The following is a 22,159-nucleotide window of genomic DNA, read 5'->3' on the forward strand; positions in this document are numbered from 1 at the left end:
TCCAATATGCGAGGCTCCGTCCAGCAATTTCGCACCAGTTACCAGGGGGCATTTCACTAAGGTCGTGGAAGGTTTATTTTATGCTGCGGAGCATTCACCTTGTGCCCGCGCTGATTAGGCATCAATAGAGAGGTGTGAGGGACGCCTAATTCTGGCTTAAAAAATGCCTGGCCGCCCTCCTTTACAGTCACATTCGGGGCCGTAGATCGGTGCATTTATTTATAGCCATGCGGGTCCACTCCTCACAGGCCACGGCAAAGGCTTTAAGTGTGGACCTTCTACGCTCACAGGGGACGCCGGCACAGGGCTTCCGTATATACTGATGCAGGGCTGTAGGCTAACTCGCACACTCCGTGTGGGGCATCCGGGCACTCTCTGCTTGCGATAGAGACCGCCTGGGCCTAACAGCGGCACACGCTTGTTACAGGCATAACGGGGGCTCTCGATCTCACCGGTGTTAGGCAGCTGCTGCAACTTGCCTCGGGGATGCTGTTTGGGGTGTTTATCCTCTCCTCCTTTTTCTGCTCACTTAGGCACTGCGGGGGCAGGTGAGGCTTCATGCAGAAAAAAGTCGGCAGCAATGAGGCGCCTTGAGGCTGAGCGTGGCGCTACCTACAACGCTTCCCATTTTTGTCACCGCTCTTTGCCGGGCAGAAGGTGCAGGGTGCCCTTGTCATGGGCTACACTTCTCCTTATCCTCGACGGTCTCTCGGCCGGCAGGACTCAGCTCGCTCGTTCCAGTTTAACTCTGGGGGATAATGTCCGGTCTGCAGCCGCGTTCTCGCCACTGGTGGGGGTTGCCCTCTCCATGGGCTAGCCTCCTCCCCTCTACCACCTTCAACAAGGCGGCAGCACACGCAGGCAAAATCCCGCTCGTCGCCAGTGTTATGTACTGGGCCCTAGGCCCACATAGTGTATGGATGAAGACACAGACACTGGAATGCTGTACTAGGAACTAGCCACGAGCACGTGCACTCGGGCCCTTTTATTAGCGGGGTCACCTGACTGGTGACGTCCGTGTTGGATGGGTGAGGGGGTGTGTGTGTGGGCCAGCCCTCGGGGGAGTGGCTGGCAGAAACACTAGACTGTGTCCAGCAGGACACAACAATAAGTAAGTATTGTCGGCAGCAGGTTTACTGTTTGCACAGCAAAAGTTCTTTACAGAAAGCAAAAATGTCTCTGCTTATTTATACACATTATATTAACTCATATATTGGGCCCAATGAAGCATATGGAGGTGCACCAGGTAAAGAAGTCCAATCAAATGTATTGTAACAAATTCTTTCTTTTTCAATCGTCTTTCCTTATTCACACAAACAGTCCAGCAAACGTGTTTCGTTCCATAACTACTTGAAACTTCATCAGGGCTTAATCTCTTGTTAAAGTACGTTGTGTCCCGAATAAGTGCAACATTAAAGCTTCAGCTTGGATTTGCCGGTAACTAGGAATTTCCAATATATTGGGCCCCTTCGTGGTAGATTTACTTGGTTGGTTTTGACACACTCGACACTCAACTGCTCCTGAAATAAAATCAATACACCAAAAATTCCATCACAAAGCTGAAACACTCTCCTGTGCACCCAAAATTGGATGACCACTAATTTTTTAAAACCAAATGGCGGTAAGAGGGCGGTGTTAGCCACAGGAGAGGTTTTTCAAACTTTGGCCTCCTGATTTCTGGTTCCAGTGACAGGGAATAAAGCCTGCCCGACAGCTCTAGTGCAAAGTTACAGCACCTACCAAACATGCTAGTGAGAGTAGTGATAGGAGTAGGAAAATTCAATTATGTCTAAATCCTGACACCATTTAAGCCACAGTAAAGTAGGATATGCTTAAGAGAGCTTTCCTTGTCCACAGGGCTTATCACAAACTTGCCACCCTCTTAGTGTTCTCCACTAGAGTGCTGCTCTTTAACTCAAACGTGCCTCAGAGCAAAAAGGCACATGCAAACAGGACAGCCTTCCAGTCACTGGGCCCTGGGCTGAGGAACCAACAGCCTTGCTGTTCCTAACTGTGCTGTGCTCAAGAAGGCACTGCATTCTTATGTCTGGGCTCAACCTTGGATTCACAATCTCCATATGCAATTGTTAACGGTTTGTGATGTCTTCTCTCATTTTGCTAGGTTTTAGTTATCTTAGAGTAACCTCTTCCTGATTTGGCTGTTCCTACTGCCAAGATGTTTCAGAGGATGTATGGAGAATAATAATACATTCTGAACTATAACGGTTTCAAAAAGTGACTTACATTAAACTGCTTAATGCTTTCTCAACAAATTACTAACTTCATATTAGCGTGTTAATTTTCTGCCCGTGTTTCCGCATTCATTCGAACGATCTGCAACCATTCTCCTTCAAAGACTCAAATAATGTCAGCTTTTTTTTTTGCTGGGAAGGGGGAGAGATGGTACTTGCATTAGAATGTTTAAAGTACCCTTCCTCATATCTTAAAAGGATATTATTGCAAGTCACATCGGAGTTAGATAGCCATACAAGCGTTCAGCCTCGTTTTCTACATGGCCAAAGAACTCCTTGTTGACCTGCAACATCCTTGTAATGGACAGCTGAGGTACTTTATTCCATATATACCACATGAAAGCCGGCAAGCCCTAAATAATCACCCGATAATCACTGTGATTGGTATTTTAGCTTGGCTGCTTGATCTGGCAGATTTTTAGCTATTAAGAGAGAGCCCAAGTCACAAAATCTTCAAAAGAAAAGTTCAGAGATGTACCTTCAGCTTAACATCAGTGTAAATGTCCAGGCTGGTCAGACTTCCAGGGTACTCCTCGGAAGTTGTGATTGTGGCAGCTTCCCAGAAGTACTCATACACGTAAAGTGCACTTGAATTAATTTTTTTCTCTACTGGAAAAATATAGTCCCCCAGGTGTAAAAAACACAATTGAAAGGGAGTTCCTTTCCCCTTAGACACCGTAAAAAAAAAAAGATGGCCTACTACAGTTGATAGAAATAATTCTTCAGCTTTTATCACAGTAAAAAAACACTACCTTCAAAAGTTTTGTAAATGGCCATAAGCGTGCTAGTTTCAAATAGTTTTTGTGGGTGGGAAACTCTAAATGGCTCCCACACAAATAGCTGCTCCCACCTGCTGGGAGCGATGCCGACTCCCAAGCGGGGAGCAGTCTGAGGCCGCGGGGCCCTGGAGCCTCCCCTTGCGACCCCCAACATTATGATTTGTGGGTGCCCTGGGTGGGCACTTATAATGTATATGGCAATGGGGGCCCCGGGGCCAACAGAGGCTCAAGGAGGTGGGCTGTGTGTCCCCTCTGCCATTTAAAAAAAGGAAAGGCCTCCCCTTTATGTAAAATAAAAAAAGTCACAGGGAAGATGTTCCTGGGGCCCACTGAGTCTCCCCTCCCCAAAAATTGCCGACTCCTGTCACTGGGGGGACGGAGGGGAGGGGGCGGGGCTATTGTATGTGGGCTGCAGGCCAACCCCCCCCCCCCCCCCCATTGCACACAGCACAAGGCGTCTGCTGGCAGTGGTTTGCTTTACGTATGGTAATACAATATTACTTTTTGTTTAAAAATAAACCTAGAAATTCACAGAAAATACCAAAGGTTAAAGTGACGCTATAGTTACGCTAAACTTTCAGTGACATTGTAATGTTTTAAACTAAAGAAAACACTGAAATTCACCAGTTATAGTTATTTCTAGTAACTATAAATTGTGCCCGAAAGGTAACCATAACTCGCTCCCTCGCTATGCACTCCTAATTATCCCAGATATTACATCATTCATGACATGATCTATGACATCATTGATAGCATGACTGCAACATCTGAAATTACATCATTAATGACAAGACTGTGCATGTTCTAGTTACCTTAGGGCAAGAGTTATAGTTACTAGTTATAAACATAACTGGGGAATTTCTGTTTTCTTTATCAGTTTAAAGCGATACGTTGTCACTGAAATTTTCACCTAACTATAACGTCACTTTAACCTGTGTTTTTGTCAGTGAAAATGTATATAAAATATATACATAATATATACATATAAAATATATATAATATAATATAAAAATATAAAATATATAGATATGTATTTTCTCACTCACATATTCAAGACATTTCATTTACTAGTAGCCCTTTGAGTGGATGGACAGACCATTTGCATCTATATAACGCAGGCTAAAACATATCTACTGGCTTTGTTTTTGCTCAGGATCACAGTGAACAAAATGCAGTCTTTATTCATCTCTGTGTAATGAACAGAGGTTGCTTGCACAGGCCTGTGTTTAGGCAGGCCTGGAGAAATGCTACGGGGATTCGGATTTTATCAGGATGAGCTATATTTAGAGTCTACTCGCCTCTTCTGGCCATCTGATAAAGAACAAGTATTCTGTTCACTCAGAAAGTGAAGGAGCAATAATGATTCCTTTAAATATTGTTTCTATCTTGTCACATTTGCAATGTGATCGGAGACAAAGGTCAGAAGTCAGTTTACGTTTTCTTACAATTGGTTTTCTGACTGGAGAGTTTCAGTATTTTGTAAAGTGAGCTGTCTTATGTGCTATACAAAGAGAGTGAAATGAAAGTCTTTAGAGAATCAGTTTTTTTTCTAACACATTTAAACAGCTAATAAGTGAACTGTACAAACATTTCAAAATATATTTCAGTATTTATGAAAGCCCACTTTTTGTAATTCTGTTTGTTTAAAAAATATTTTATTGTAGGCTGAAAACAATTCAGAAAACTTTACTTGGTTATGTGCAAACGATAAATAACTTTTCTGGAATCCAATTTTCACCAATTATTTTTAATACACTATACAGTTTTATCACTAAAACTGCATGTTAGTGGGAATGTTTTTGGCCATTTCAATTGGAAATGTACTGTCTGTAAATGACAGTGCACTACCACATCATGCTTTAGTAATATAGGGCCATATGTACAAAACCTTTTTTGAGCTTGCAAACGTCCCAATTCGCTGACTGCAAAAAAGTTTTCAACATGTACAAAAGCCAAATTGCAATTCGGTTATCAACTTGTTATCAAATCACAATTTGGGATTGCGATACGGTATTTGGAAGGGGCGTCCCTTCCTAATACCGATTTGCAGTGGTAAGAATGTTTTGCGACCTATTTACGGTCACAAAACAATCATTTTTTTAACAATACCTCAAGGGTAGTGGTAACCATTCGCAAATAGGAAGGGGTCCTCTTGGGACCCCTTCCCCTTTATGAATGTTGATACAAATATTTTTTAAGAGCACTTAAAAAATGAATCAAATGTTTCATTTTTTTTTTTCTAAACACACCTCCTTTTCCTTTAACCCTTTCAGCGCTCATGACGGAACCACTCCGTCATGAGCCACGGGTGCCGTGTGCTCATGACGGAGTGGTTCCGTCATGCTGCGGCCGTTGGCCGCCGCTCCTCCCACGCTGCGCTGATTCCCCGCCTGTGTGGGCGATTAGCGCAGTGGGCGGAGTCATGACGGAACCACTCCGTCATGAGCACAGCTCAACCGTGGCTCACGACGGAGTGGCTCCGTCATGAGCACAGCGCCACCGCGCTGCCCCCAAACCCTCCCCAGCGCTGCGGCGGAATTCCCGCCGCAGCCAAGGGGTTAAGAGAAACGGTCTACATTTAAAAAACAAAAGATTGCTTTATTAAAAACAATCAGAGACATAGTGGTCTGCTGGCCCCAGCAGGCCACCATCCCTGTGATGGCTCCCAAACTGTGACCTACCTCATTAATAATCAAGAAGTAGGTCTATTGCGACCCCATTAAGAATCATTATTTCCAACTTCTAGGTTTTACTACATTAGGAAATGGCAATCCCTAAATTGTCTACTTATAGCCCTATATTTATTAAAAGTGAGTTTTTAAACATGAACTCAGAAACATTCCTATCCCTATCCTGATGGCAATGCTATTAGTGAACTCGTAGCCAAGTCTGAGATCATCAGTACCCTGTATGTGGGCTAGGTTCTTATCATACATGGAGAAAACGTTTAGTCTATCTCATCAAACAAAAGACATCTGAAATGCTGAACTCACATATTTGAAGGTGTTCTCAAATGTGATAATGAAGGAAAATGCATCTCTGTAAAATAGAATATTTGCCGAGGATCACACAATTTGGGACCAGTTTACGGGTCAAGTACATTATAGTGAGGTCGAGTAGATTATTTGATTTACCAGACCTGCAGGTCTAGTAAAATTTTTATGATTTTTTTTGCGGCCTCATTATGGGGAGGCTTTTTAGAACTTGCCCATTACTTACAATTAGTTGGCTTCATCGTCACTCTCATTTCTCTGCTTCTCACTGGTCAACGCATGCCAGTATCACTTTCTCTTTGTGTGTTTTTCCCTTTGGTTGGAGCATGGACGAAATACAGCTTCCTGAGAGGAGTTACTGTCCTTCCCGGGTCGAACCCTTCTGGAGGTAACTTTTTTAAATTTCAGTTGCAACACTCCATAAGAGTGCATGTGTTTGCAGGTCGTCTCCCTTTCACTAGCCTTCCGGTGTCGTTGCTTGCACCCGCCCACTCCTGTGTCGCAGGTTGCACCTGGCCCATCACCCCCTCCTGTGCCGTTGCTTGCACCCGCCTACCACCCGACTTGAGGAGCACTGCTGCTCGCATATCCTACTGCGTTGTTGCAGCTTACACCCAACCTCTCCCAGGCCTTTGCTGCTTACAAACCCTACCACGTAGTTGCTGCTTCTTCCTGTCCCAACTCCCTCCTGCGCTACTGCTGCTTTTAAACATGTCAAACAACCCCCATTGAGTCATTGTTGTTTGCCCCAACTCCCTCACCCCCTCCCATGTTGTTGCTCCTGCACCTGCTACCCTTTCCCTCGGAGTTGCTTGCAATCGCCCTCTCCCGCATCTATGCTTGCCTCCTCTCTGCTGCATGCAGAAAAGAGACTAACTGCCCTTTGCTTCGTGTAGAAAGGAGACTACCTGCACTCTGCTGCGTGCAGACAGGAGGCTGCCTGCACACTGATACCTGTAGAAAAGAGATTACCTGCACTCTGCTGCGTGTAGGAAGAAGACTACCTGCACTCTGCTGCGTGCACGAAGACTACCTGCACTCTGCTGCGTATAGGAAGAAGACTACCTGCACTCTGCTGCGTGTAAGAAGACTATCTGCACTCTGCTGCGTGCAGGAAGAAGACTACCTGCACTCTGCTGCGTGCAGGAAGACCACCTGCACTCTGCTGCGTGTAGGAAGAAGACTACCTGAACTCTGCTGCGTTTAAGAAGAAGACTACCTGCACTCTGCTGCGTGTAGAAAGGAGGCTGCCTGCACACTGATACCTGTAGAAAAGAGATTACCTGCACTCTGCTACGTGTAGAAAGGCTGCCTGTTCTATGCTGCGTGTAGGAAGAAGACTACCTGCACTTTGCTGCGAGTAGGAAAAAGACTACCTGCACTCTGCTGCGAATAGGAAGAAGACCACCTGCACTCTGCTGCGTGTAGGAAGAAGACTACCTGAACTTTGCTGCGTTTGAGAAGAAGACTACCTGCACTCTGCTGCGTGCAGACAGGAGGCTGCCTGCACACTGATACCTGTAGAAAAGAGATTACCTGCACTCTGCTGCGTGTAGGAAGAAGACTACCTGCACTCTGCTGCGTGCAGGAAGACTACCTGCACTCTGCTGCGTATAGGAAGAAGACTACCTGCACTCTGCTGCATGTAAGAAGACTACCTGCACTCTGCTGCGTGCAGGAAGAAGACTACCTGCACTCTGCTGCGTGCAGGAAGAAGACTACCTGCACTCTGCTGCGTGTAAGAAGAAGACTACCTGCACTCTGCTGCGTGTAAGAAGAAGACTACCTGCACTCTGCTGCGTGTAAGAAGAATACTACCTGCACTCTGCAGCGTGCAGGAAGAAGACAACCTGCACTCTGCTGCGTGCAGGAAGACTACCTGCACTCTGCTGCGTATAGGAAGAAGACTACCTGCACTCTGCTGCATGTAAGAAGACTACCTGCACTCTGCTGCGTGCAGGAAGAAGACTACCTGCACTCTGCTGCGTGCAGGAAGGGATGTATGACGTTACAACGCATACTATTACAACGCATACCTTTACAACGCATTTTTTACAACGCACAATCCATTACAACGCATGACATTACAACGCAGTACACTACAACGCATTTTTAAAAACTACCTTTACAACGCATATCCATTACAACGCATACTACCTTTACAACGCATACCATTACAACGCATAATATTAAATTGCATTTAAGGTAAGTATTAGATAGTATAGGGTTAAAAATTACTATTCTAACTCCAGGGGGTGCAACAGTAGGGTAAGTGTTGGATAGTATAGGGGTAAAAATTACTATTCTAACTCCAGGGGGTGCAACAGTAGGGAAAGTGTTGGATAGTATAGGGGTAAAAATTACTATTCTAACTCCAGGGGGTGCAACAGTAGGGTAAGTGTTGGATAGTATAGGGGTAAAAATTACTATTCTAACTCCAGGGGGTGCAACAGTAGGGTAAGTGTTGGATAGTATAGGGGTAAAAATTACTATTCTAACTCCAGGGGGTGCAACAGTAGGGTAAGTGTTGGATAGTATAGGGGTAAAAATTACTATTCTAACTCCAGGGGGTGCAACAGTAGGGTAAGTGTTGGATAGTATAGGGGTAAAAATTACTATTCTAACTCCAGGGGGTGCAACAGTAGGGAAAGTGTTGGATAGTATAGGGGTAAAAATTACTATTCTAACTCCAGGGGGTGCAACAGTAGGGTAAGTGTTGGATAGTATAGGGGTAAAAATTACTATTCTAACTCCAGGGGGTGCAACAGTAGGGTAAGTGTTGGATAGTATAGGGGTAAAAATTACTATTCTAACTCCAGGGGGTGCAACAGTAGGGAAAGTGTTGGATAGTATAGGGGTAAAAATTACTATTCTAACTCCAGGGGGTGCAACAGTAGGGTAAGTGTTGGATAGTATATTACTATATTATGCGTTGTAATGGTATGCGTTGTAATGGTAGTATGCGTTGTAATGGAATGCGTTGTAAAGGTAGTATTTAGAAATGCGTTGTAGTGTCCTGCGTTGTAATGTCATGCGTTGTAATGGATTGTGCGTTGTAAAAAATGCGTTGTAAAGGTAGTGCGTTGTAAAAGTTGCATTGTAAAGGTTGTTCCCCTGCAGGAAGACTACCTGCACTCTGCTGCGTATAGGAAGAAGACTACCTGCACTCTGCTGCGTGTAAGAAGACTACCTGCACTCTGCTGCGTGCAGGAAGAAGACTACCTGCACTCTGCTGCGTGCAGGAAGACTACCTGCACTCTGCTGCGTGTAGAAAGGAGGTTGCCAAAGGCTGCCTGCACTCTGTTGCATGTAGAAAGGAGGTTACCTGTTTTCTGCTGTGTGTAGAAAGGAGGTTGCTGAAGGTTGCCTACAGTCTGTTGCGAGTAGAAAGGAGGTTAACTGCACTCTGCTGTGTGTAGAAAGGAGGTTAACTGCACTCTGCTGTGTGTAGAAAGGAGGTTGCCTGCCCTCTGCTGAATGTAGAAAGGAGGTTACCTGCACTCTACTGTGTGTAGAAAGGAGGTTGCTGGAGGTTGCCTGCACTCTGTTGTGTTTAGATAGTAAGTTACCTGCCCTCTACTGCGTGTAGAAAGGAGGTTGCCTGCCCTCTGCTGAATGTAGAAAGGAGGTTACCTGCACTCTGCTGCGTGTAGAAAGGAGGTTGCTGGAGGTTGCCTGCACTCTGTTGTGTGTAGATAGTAAGTTATCTGCACTCTGCTGCGTGTAGAAAGGAGGTTGCCTGCCCTCTGCTGAATGTAGAAAGGAGGTTGCTTGACCTATGCTGCATGTAGAAAGGAGGTTACCTGCACCCTGCTACGTGTAGAAAGGAGGTTACCTGCACTCTGTTGCGTGTAGTAGTAATAGAGCTTATTGTATTAATCAAAAGATTACAATAAAATGTGACTCATAACATATGTTGTTAAAAATGATCTAATAATATGAAAATTCTGCAATTAAAATTTACTGGTCTGACTTACAACAATCAAGTTCAGTACATACATTTCAAAGTATAAGATTCTATGTGACTTCAACAATAATTTACATACATTTTCAACCATCTACCTCTGCATTACTACTATCTTTAACTCAGTCTATTGCCCTTTACTGCTGTCATAAAGTGCTAATATAAAGTGCTAAAGTCTCAAGTTTCCAAGAATACATACAGCTTGCAGCAATCTAAATGAATACATACACCTCCTAGCATTAAAGTGCTGTTTTTGTTCCAACTTCTACAGTAATTTACAGTCATTATTCAACCATCTACCACCGTATTAATGACCTTCTTTAACTCAGTCTATTGCTCTTTTCTAATATGATAATGTGCTAATGTGCCAGATGTGCAAGGCGCATACAGTTTTTCTTATTTTATCATTTTTAAACAGGGAGTGTAAATATATCTTTCGTATAGATAACAGTTTAGGGCAGATACATATAATATGTATAAGAGATTCGGCTGTACAGCCACAGAGACGAAATGCTGTATTGCCTTTAAAAACTGGGTTTCATTTCCCTTCAAACTTCCAGATCAGAATGTATAACAGCCTAAATCTTTGAAATTTCTTTTTTACTTGGCCTGGCAGATTTAGACCTAAATATTCTTGGCTCTGTGCTGTATAAGTGCCAATTACCACATCCATATGGTTGTATTTTGCTGCTTGTGGCCGATCTAAGGCCCACTGCTTAGTAGTAAACGTATTGAGGATAAGATTTTTCCCGACGGAACAGTCCATTTGTCCCAATGCCTGCAAGTCTGGCAAATCATAGGATTCTAGTCCCGTCAATATAATGTGCAATTCTATATCTTTATATATAGGTCTCATCAATTCTTCATATATTTGATGTTTCAGTGAAGATGGACCAGCCTTGGACATTCAACAATATAATTCGCAATACTCCTGTAATGCAGTGAAACCAAAGACTTTAGGCCAAGTTTCAGTCTCATGCAACAGTGCGGAGTTGCCAGCCGAAGATGTAGTAAAGAACGTATGCATTTCATGAACAAATTTTCAAAACTGAAGATGATCTTGTTACTTGGGAAGCATATAACAAGTATGCAACTAGATTCATATGTAATGCTTTGAGTGATGGGACTCATTGCCTTTCCTCCGAACATGTTAATGAATCTCACTATTCGTATTGATTCACTACTTCAATCGATGTTTCTCCTAATGTCCATCCCTTCGTTCTTGTTGGCTGTCCAAAGTTCACAATTTTTGTTTTGGACATGTTGGCTATTAGTCCATTTTCCATATTGTAGACGTGTAGTTGATTTAACTAATATTGTAGCCCTTTCGGCATCTGAGACAGGTTCACTAGATCATCTGCGTATGCCAGATATGTTATTTTTGTAACTCCTAATTTTGGTGGAATACCCTGGTCATACTTTAATGGCTTTTTCATGTCAGCAATGTACAAGAAGAAAAATAACGAAGCAAGGATACTTCTTTGCATAAGACATTTTCAGTTTGAAATGTTGGTGATAAAGTATTTTTGTTTGTTAGCTTTACCTGTAGCCATGTTTCAGAATGTAGTTTGATAATAACATTCAAAAGGTTCAAGTTGATTTCCCATGCTATAAGCCTATTCCACAGCCCGTTGTGTATAGAAAGGTTACCTGCACTCTGCCACATGTAGAAAGGAGGTTGCCTGCACCCTGCTACGTGTAGAAAAGAGGCTGCCTGCACTCACATGCCTGTTGAAGGGAGGTTCCCTGGAGTCTTTTGCATGAAGCAAGGAAGCAGGGAGGTTTTCTGCACACAGCTGTGTGTGAAAAGCGCCAGATTCAGTGTGCGCACCCTTAGGGCCCGGCCCCCTGGAGCCACGCCACACCCCCAGAGTCCGGCCGTGTAGCCCGATTGGCTACCGGCCATAGCAATTGCTTCCGGGTCGGCTGTGACGGGTTTCCGGCTGGAGCAGGCAATGAAGGGGGTGGAGCTAGGAGGGGGGGGGGGGCTATTTAGGCCTAGGGTCCACCATTGAGCACCCTCTTTTTCCTGCACCAGGCCCCAGGATCTTTTCGGGGTTTTAATCAATCTGGGAGCTTCGATTAGCGGCCGTCGGCGTAGACTTCCTATTGCGGTTTGCATGGTTGCGGGTTATCTACTGAATCGTCGGGAGTTCGGGCATCGCGGATCCTGAGGTAAGGTGTCGGGGGCTTTGGGGAGCACTGGGCAGCCGCGGGTGGCTGGTGTGTGGCGATAAGGGAGTGTGCTAAGAGACTTTGGCCCCCGCTGGACGCCTGTGGCTTCCCGGAGCCTCCCTTAGTATTTTGCGTGTTTTTGTGGGCGCTTGGATTAGGACACCTTCCTCGGGGGCTTCGGGGCCGGTCTTGCTGAGTGCTTTGTGATGCGCGTTAGTTTTCAGCAGCGCGAGCGAGCCTTTTCCTAGCGTGTTCGTCAAGTCTGTAATACATTCAAGGTCTAAGTGTTCAATCCCTGGTGTTTCATTGTATCTGTTTCTGGGGTAGCGCTGTCTTACTTATTGCGCGCCTTCTATTTCTTATTTGAGTGCAAGAGCAGCGGGTCGGGAGTAGCGCGCGGTCCGAGGGATGCTGTAGATAAACGCGTGGGTGATTACATTAGCTGTGTGAGGTTGCGCGGATTGAACGCGCGCTTGTGCTTTATCGTTTTCTGGAGTAGCGCTGTTTACCTATTGCGCGTCTTCTGTTCCCACATGGGCGGTTAATTCAGCTGTGTTTGCTTGCGCGGGTTGAATGCACGCTAATGCTTTAAGTTCACTAGATTTAGAGCCCAGCGCCAGCGAAGCGTCGGCCGGTTATCTCAATTGGTGTTAGCGTGGTGCTAATAACGCCAGGGTGGTGGGTTCGATCCCTGTGTAAATCACTACTTTCAACGCGAGCTTTGTTTTTTAAAGACACAGAATGCCACCTAAGCGCAATCAGAAGAGGAAGGCGGGCGATTCTGAAATAACACAGCTATTGAAGCTAGTGTTAGCCAAACTTAGCAGGGATGAGGATAGTGAGGAGGAGCAAGGGGGTGAGGTTCCGGTGTCAGATAGCGAGGAGGTTCCTGAGCCAGCAATAAGGCCCGCCCTCGCAGATCCATAGTCCCGCAGAAAGCGGCATTTCCCCCTGTAGTGAAGAGGCCCAGGCTGAGTAGGAAGGGAAAGGGGGGCAGGGAACAGGAGGAGCAACCTATTGTGCCTGCCTCCCCTGTAATGTCTCTGCAGCCAGTGCTCCCGCTGCCTAGTGGGCCCTCAGCGCCAATGCCCAACCTGCCAGAACCAGTGCTTCCACTGCCTAATGGGCCGCCAGTGCCCACTTTGCCTGAACCTGTGCTCCCAGTACCCAGTTTACCTTCAGCACCTATGCCCAACCTTGCCCCTCAACCTACTCCTCATGTACCCGTGCAGCCAGTGAGTGTGCCGCCAGTGGGGGGACGGGATGATGTGGGCACAATATTGGCCGAGATTAGAGGGGTTTTTAAGGCCTTGACGCCAGCCCCCAATCCCCATAGTGCCAGAAGTAGTGCCAGTTGTAGCGCCACCCCTGCGGGGGGGGGGGGGCACCAGGTGGAGTAGTCCCCACTACCCCAGGACAACCGGGAGTAGCATCGGAGGGGGGGCAAGCTGCCACAGCTAGTATATTGGCCACAGTGGCAACCCTTTTGGCGCAATTGGGTGCTCCGGCAGTAGGGAATCAGATTGGCAGCGCGACTTTAGCGCCATGGTCTCCACTGACGGGCACAGGAAATGTGTTGGGCGAGATAAGTAAACAAGTGGCCCTCTCGGGCAAAGCGCAGGAAAAGGATGCAAACATGCCCCTTCAGGCGGTGGGTCAAGCGGCCCCCGCTCAACCAGAGACATCAGGGACCGCTACAGGTAAGACGGTGGAGAGCGCAAGCAAAGGGGTAGATAGCGGGTCTAAGGCAATTGGGGGCCACGATGCTGTACTATCTATCGCAGTAAGTCGGCAGCGCATGTTACCCTGGAAACAAAAGACAAAATTTGGAAGGGGGAATTTATTGATATATTCCCTTTGACTTTTGAAACCTAACGTGGAGCACCAAGTACCTGCAGTCTTGTGGTCCCCCGCCGCCGCCTTCCCACCAGCGGCCGCAGAGAGGGGTCAGAGCCGGAGACTACATCCCCCAGCATTCAAAGCGCCACGGAACCCGCGGACGTCCCGTTAGCGCCACGAGGCGCATAAAAGACCATCGCTGCCTCGGTGGAGCGGGTCCCTTTGACTTTTGAAACCTAACGTGGAGCACCAAGTACCTGCAGTCTTGTGGTCCCCCGCCGCCGCCTTCCCACCAGCGGCCGCAGAGAGGGGTCAGAGCCGGAGACTACATCCCCCAGCATTCAAAGCGCCACGGAACCCGCGGACGTCCCGTTAGCGCCACGAGGCGCATAAAAGACCATCGCTGCCTCGGTGGAGGGGGTCCCTTTGACTTTTGAAACCTAACGTGGAGCACCAAGTACCTGCAGTCTTGTGGTCCCCCGCCGCCGCCTTCCCACCAGCGGCCGCAGAGAGGGGTCAGAGCCGGAGACTACATCCCCCAGCATTCAAAGCGCCACGGAACCCGCGGACGTCCCGTTAGCGCCACGAGGCGCATAAAAGACCAACGCTGCCTCCGCGTCGCGGGACGCGCGCGGGCGACGCCGGGCTGAGCCCGGGCAGAGGGCGGGCCGTCTGTGGCCGTCCGGGGCAGGAGGAGGCAGGGCAGGGCCACGGAACTGTGATCTTCGCCTAATCTGTAAGTGATCAGTCCTATAAACATACCTGTTCTAAAGGTTACTGCATATGCCTTCACTCATGTCGAAATCCAAGTCGTCCAATCAATCTGGTGCAGGGGATAAGAGGACTATGGACAACTATCTGGTAAAAGTTGTAAATAAGATTAATAAAGATCGGAGACTTTCATTGGGCAGATCTAACCCTGAAACTTCCCTAGTGGACACATTAGCACCTAATACTGAAACTTCCCTAGTGGACACATTAGCACCTAATACTGAAATACTCGCTGAAAGCAGTATGGTTAATATTGACAGTGCTGATGGGATTGCTGATGTACTCCCTGATACGGATATTGTTGGAAGTATTGATGAACCCACTTCCCAATTGAACTCTTCTATCTCATCGACTACAGCATCCTGTTCCAAAACCACCCCAACTCCCTCCCCGATGCAGAGGAAAATGCGGGCGTGCAGGAAAGCACCAGTAAAGAGAGTGGTGACCTATAAGCCAAAAAAGCAGGGTTCTTTTCAATTAGGCAGGGGGGATTTACCGGATTCGTCCAAAGAAATATTAGGGACTAACGACAATACTGAGGGGGTCTTTCTGCATGCAGCCACAATAGGACATTTGGTTTCAATTTTTGAGACCAAATTAGAGTCTTTAATTAGTCCTTGGTTGGCGAAATTAGATGTAGTTTCAGCAGAAGTAGATAACTTAAAGGGCCTTTTGGCTTCTTATGAAAAACGATCCTCCCCCACGTTAACCCCCCTTTTTGCCGCTTTGGCCGCTATCGTCCATAAGCCTACAGAGGGTGCCATGGAACCTACTTTGCACCCGTCCGGTACTCATAACACGGGAGCCCCTTTGGGATCGGGGGACAGCGGTCAGTTAAGTCGGCCCATGGATGCGCCATCCACTGTGACATCAGTTTTTGCGCCACCCACAATAGCCATTTCAGCAGGAAAAGTAATCTCTGCACATACATGCCCAAGTAATATCCAGAAGCCTGTAGCCAGGGGAAATGTTGGGCATATTAAACACAAGGGAAACCATCGCGTTAACCTCCCACCACAGTGTGCCCCTTACACAGTGGTATTTATTAATGTCCCGGAGGTAGACTCTAGTATGCTTAACTCTAGCCAGGAATCTCATGACTCTTTAAAAAACAAATCACTTGCCTGGCTTAACAAAAACTGTGGATTTCCGCTGGCATGATCTAAAGATATTTTATCCACCCGCAGAGTCGGCTGGATAGGAGAAGGCAGGAAAAATACCACAGGGGACTGTATACTAGTTAACTTTAAATACCCACAACACGTGGCAACTGTCCTCTTAAGAGCCGCCTCCCTACCCAACCAAGCTAATTTGGTCTCTGCTAGGCCTTTAGGCTATTTTTATAGCTATCTAGATGGCCCACAATTGCCAAGGCCCCAACAGATCGAGCTGTATGAACCCGGTTTAATTAGGGGTGGGGTTAGTTATCCTCCCTTTTTGCCACCAAGAGCCCCGCTGTATTTTAATAGAGGGAATATACAGTTTAATGAGGAACCCAGCAGGCAAAGGGATTATACCATCCCCCTTTTCAACCGTTACTCCGCCCTGTCCTCATTGGAGGAAAATGACTGACTGTCCGATAATACTAAGAACACGAATGAGAAATTAGTTAGTGGTGTCCGCTCTGATAAAGTAGTGACTGTTCCCCCGTCACCTCTACCTGAACCTAACAGGGTGGAAGGTGTTGTGGAGAACACAGGAATCAAAAAGACTCAGAATTGTTGTACCATTGCAGACCCCTCTTTAAACCCAGATTTTTCCTTGGTAGACCCAGTAAATGATCATACAGGGGCTAAGTGTGATCTTGATACAGGTTACCGCGTTGTTACGTGGAATATTGCTGGCTTGAAAAGGAAGTTAGATTCCCCTTTGTGGAAGGACTTTATCAATATAGGGTACGATATAATATGCCTTCAGGAAACGTGGTGCGAGGAACCCATTTTTATTGAGGGATATTTAGCACACAGCTTGAATGCAGTGAGTTCAATTGCTGGAAGAGCCAAAGGTGGTCTCTTGCTTTTAATATCCACTAAATTAAAATCCTGCAAAGTTAAAAGTTGTGTCTCAGTGGATGTCTATTCTCAGGTCTTATGTCTAGAGTTTGATAAAGGGAAAGATTTGTTGCTGATAAATTTTTATAATAATGTATTCACTGCCGACAGAGGTAAAATCCTGATTCAGCTTGAAAAAGAAATTGAGAGGACACAGGCAGTTACAGGTCACCAATCTATAGTCCTTTGGTTGGGTGACTTTAATATAAGTCCTTGTCCTCATGCCTCGAGTAACTCATGTGGCCTAACAAGGGAAAGTGGTAACATGGAGGGAAATGATTGTCTACACTTCCCACACTGTATGTATGGCACTACCCTTAATATGATGTTAGCAAAGTTTGATTTGGATATGTTAAGTTGCACGAAGAATAGTATCAACGTTAACTGTCCAACATTTACTGGAAGAGGAGCTAATTCATATATTGACCACATTTTACTGTCTAACGATTGTGCATACTCCAACTTGTGTGTTAATGAGCAAATTTTAAGTGATCATAACAGTATCTCCTTATCATTGCATTGTTAGGGTCCCAAAAATATGGATGTTAACAATCGTATTAACTTTATCGAGGCTGTAAGATCTAATGGGTTTAGGATTAAATGGACAAAGGTTGTCCCACATGAGTTGTTGGAGGAGGTTTTAAGAAAGTGTACCATGGAGATAACCTATTGTATTAGCGATGAGGTACACCCGCAAGTTATATTAAACCACCTACGCACCATTAATGAAACAATTGATAACTTACTCACAAAACCGCATAAGGGGAAAAGAGTAATCAACACTGGTTGGTTTGATAAAAGTTGTACACATGCTCTCCACGCTCTAAAACAGGCGATGAGCTCTAAACCACGTGATTGTACAGCAATTAAAACTTGTCGTTCTGACTATAAAACATCGCTTACCAAAAGGAAAAAAGCTCTCCAAGAAGAGGCTTGGTACAATCTCAGCGGTGCGGCTGAAACAAATGATAGTAAGTTATACTGGCAGACTATAAATAGTCCTTTCTTAAAAAATGACTCAATGCCTGAAATAACCTCTCATGTCGACTGTCAATCATGGATGCACCACTTTTTAAATATTTTTAATCCGGATAGGTTAATTTTAGATTCCCATATGGACAACGAGTATACTTGGCCCAGATTGCCTTTAGATATTGGTCTTGATGAGGTTTACGAAGGCCTACGCAATAGCAAAGGCGGAAAGGCGCCTGGCCCGGATGGAGTCCCGCTGGATTTGTATAAATCCGAGTTAGATCTGTGGGCACCCATCCTGACCAGGTTCTTTAATGCAACAGCGGAGGGTCAGATGCCAATTTCCTGGGGCCAGTCAATAATTATTCCTCTTTTTAAGAAGGGATCCAGGTCTGAGGCAAGTAATTATCGTCCCATTTCTCTATTAGACGCATCGATAAAAATAATGAGTAGAATAATTTTAAAGAGACTTGAGACTTGGGCTGAGGATAACACGATAATTTCAAAGGCGCAATATGGATTTAGGAAAGGTCTGGGGACGTTGGAACAGTGTGTTAATTTAGACCTCCTCATACATAAATATACCGTTGCAAAGGATGGGAATCTTTTCCTTTGTTTCGCAGACCTAAGCAGTGCCTTTGACCTTGTAGACCATAACATCCTTTGGGACACCCTGCTAGATCTCGGTGCCCCCAAAGAGTGTGTTTTCTTTCTGGCCCGGTTATATTCCGGTCTTTCATGCAAAGTACGCTATGGTCCTATGGGAGAATGTACACCTTTTTTTAAAGTTGCAAGAGGGATTCGCCAGGGGTGCGCTTTGGCCCCGTTTTTATTCTCATTATTTATAAATGAAATTGATATGATTTTAAGCAAACTACCCTCAGACGCCCCTCTGATCAACGGCAGCGTTACCCCTATTTTATTATACGCAGATGATGCAGTTCTTTTATCACGAACACAGAATGGTTTGCAACGCCTCATAGATAGATTTGTGTTATTTACCAAAGAGAGGAAACTGATCATTAATAAAAGCAAGACTTTTGTTATGACCTGTGGAAAGAGGGTGAAATTCAATTCTTCCTTCTTTATTGACAAAGTGAAGATACAACCGGTCAATAGTTTCTGTTATTTGGGGATAACATTCGCAGGTGACGGGAAATGGACTAATGAGGACGAGAACGTGAGGTTAAAGATGAACAGAAATACCAGTAGTATTTTTAGATTTGCGGCTAAGTTAGGGCAAAGGAGAGTGAAAGACATGCTGGCTATCTACAAAGCTAGGTGTATCTCATCTGCTTTGTATGGGGCAGGAGTTTGGGGCCATCATTCTGTTAATGGTTTACAGAACGACGAAAATAAGTTCTTGAAGAAACTGCTATGTGCCCCATCCTCGGTTCCCAATATCTTAACTCATATGGAGGCCGGTATTGATTTTATCGCGGACTTAGCCGCATTACGCCCATTGCTACTTTGGCGTTCTATCTGGTCCAAATCCGAGACTGTATTTACACAAATAATTATCAAGGATTGCTTGAAACTTGATAATCTATCTCGTATACCTTGGTTGAGTTATATTTACCACTGGTTTAATCTTCCGTTTGAATGTAATATCCGTCTGAACCCCGAAGCAGCTGCACTGATACCAAAGAAAGACATAAAATCAAAGTTCCTAGCATTTAAGAATGCGGCTAGAGAAAATCAGTCCAAAAATCTAACAACAGTTGCTTCTTACCTCGATTTGAACTTAAGGATAGGTTTCCAGACATACCTTGCGATCGTGACTCACAACTCACACAGATTTGTCCTAACCCGTTTAAGGCTTGGGATCGTGCACCATCTAGTCTCATTCCCAGATATAAAGATCAAATCTAATATGCTGTGTCCTTGTGATAATACGTCAAAACAAAGCTGCTGTCACTTTTTATTGTTTTGTAAATTTTATTGTCATTTTAGGAAATTTTATTTAAAACCTATCCTTTTAAAAAATAAGATACGCTCTACCAAATCAGCAATGAAGTTCCTAACAACTCTAGAAAGCCCTGATACCTGTTTTTTTGTGGCATCCTATGTGCTAAAATGCATGAATATTAGGAAGTCCATAGTCTGCGTTGATTAGTTCTATTTGGTCACGTACCTTGTATATATAGATACCGCCCAGACTCCGATATGAACTTTGTAGCCTGAGTAAAACTCGGATGAATTGTGTAAATATGGGATTGTTACCATATTTAGCATCTTTTGTATATTTGCACATATTAGATAATTTACCTGGAATTTGCACTTTGTTATAAATATAATGTGGATGCTTTGTTGAAAAATTAAGCTTAATTTTGTATTATTCAAGGAAGCACTATGCACTTTAACAATGTGTTAGATATAGTTTTTTGTTATGTCCTGTGTATAAGATATTTTAGTCTAATATGTATTTTTAAGTGTTTGTTCTGCTTATATGATTGTATTTTTACATACCGAATAAAGCTTTTGAACTTGAACTTGAACTTGATATATTCTCCTTAATCAGACCAAGGAGGAGGGAAGTGGAGTCTAAAGAGAAAGACGGGAAAGAAGGTTCCTTCAGAGATAGGAAACCAAGGGTTGAAGAATCTATTACGAATTGGTTGTTTGGTTTCAACGTTTTTTCAATAGTAATGTTAGAAAAGAAGCCAAAACTAGTGATACCGTCGATATGCTATGCGAATAAGATTTTAAAGTCACAGACAATGTACGGGGGTGTTGCTTGGCTTGATTATGATAGGGACTTCAGATGGGCAAAAGTGGAAGACCCTGACATGGGGTGGGGCCAAACAGAGGTGAATGTGTGGTTAGAGAGCGTCAATAACAAAGCGCCCATGAAACAGCCCTATAGGACCTCACAGGGGGGTGCGGGAGAGAAAAAAGGAAAATGTTGGGCTTTTAACTGGAAAATGTTTATCTGGGCTACCGGGACATATACTGCGTACTGTGGTCACCTTTCCTATCCTGAGTTTAAGTGTATTAAAAAAATCAAAAGAGAAAGGGAGGGATCCCAAGCCATCCCAGCAGTAAGTTGCCCACGCCAGTTGAGATAGGAATGCTGATTTTTTGGCTGAATCAGTACCCTGACAGGAAGGCAGCCAGGACATTGTACCAAGGGTTCTCCACGGGCTTTCGCATTCCAGCGCAAAGGGTGCCCCCAATGGGGTATTGCAATAATCTGTTGTCAGCGTGCATGCACCCCAAAGTGGTGTCACAGAAGGTTGATCAGGAAAGAGTGCTGGGGCGGGTGGTGGGCCCGTTCTCCGCGGTGGCGGGCCCGTTCTCCGCTCCCCCATTGCCAGGATATGTGTGTTCACCGCTGGGAGTGGTTCCTAAGAAGGAGCCAGGCCAGTTCAGGATGATTCTGAACTTATTGGCGCCAAGGGGGGCATCGGTGAACGATGCCATAGATCCGTTCTTGTGCTCAGTGACATATTCTTCCCTTGAGATGGCACTACAGAGGCTGCGCGACTTGGGGCCCAACGCCTACATGGCAAAAACAGACATCGAGTCAGCTTTCTGGCTCTTGCCTGTGCACCCCGATCATTATCATCTGTTAGGTTTCCAGCTGAACCACCAATTTTATTATGACAAATGTATGCCAATGGGTTGTGCGGTGTCATGCAAGTACTTTGAGATGTTTAGCTCTATGTTGCAGTGGCTGTTTGTCTTCAGAACAGGGCACAAGGACAGTGTACATTACTTAGATGACTTTATGATCATGGGCCCCCCTGCATCAGGAAAGTGTGGCCAGGCCTTGAGCGAGCTAGTTGCCATATTTGAAGAGTTGGGAGTGCCACTGGCTCCTGGTAAGACGGTGGGTCCGACGACTTGTATGTCTTTCTTGGGAATTGAGATAGACACAGTGTTGGGGGAATGTAGGTTACCACTGGACAAAGTACAGGCCTTCTCGCAAGCGATAGATTCTGCATTGGCAGGTCCCAAAGTCACGCTGCATCAACTTCAGGTACTAGTGGGTCAGTTGAATTTTGCCTTAAGGATCATTCCGATGGGACGTCCCTTCTCAAGGTCAATGGCGGGGTTGACTCAAAAGCACCATCACGTGCGACTGCAGTCAGATGTGAGGGAGGACCCGAGGGTATGGCGTAGTTTCTTGAGTGATTTCAATGGTAAGGTAATTTGGCCAGCGCCAGCAATATCCAGCACGGACTTGGGCTTGCTCACCGACTCAGCGGGTAGCGTTGGTTTTGGGGCGGTGTTGGGGTCTCACTGGTGCAGGGGTGATTGGCCGACATCATGGCAGGAGAGCGGCTTGACCAGGAACATAGCCTTTTTAGAGTTGTTTCCAATTATAGTGGCAGTAACTATTTGGGCTGGATGCTTTAAG

This window comes from Triturus cristatus, chromosome 8, assembly GCF_964204655.1.
Source record: "Triturus cristatus chromosome 8, aTriCri1.1, whole genome shotgun sequence".
Lineage (NCBI taxonomy): Eukaryota > Metazoa > Chordata > Amphibia > Caudata > Salamandridae > Triturus > Triturus cristatus.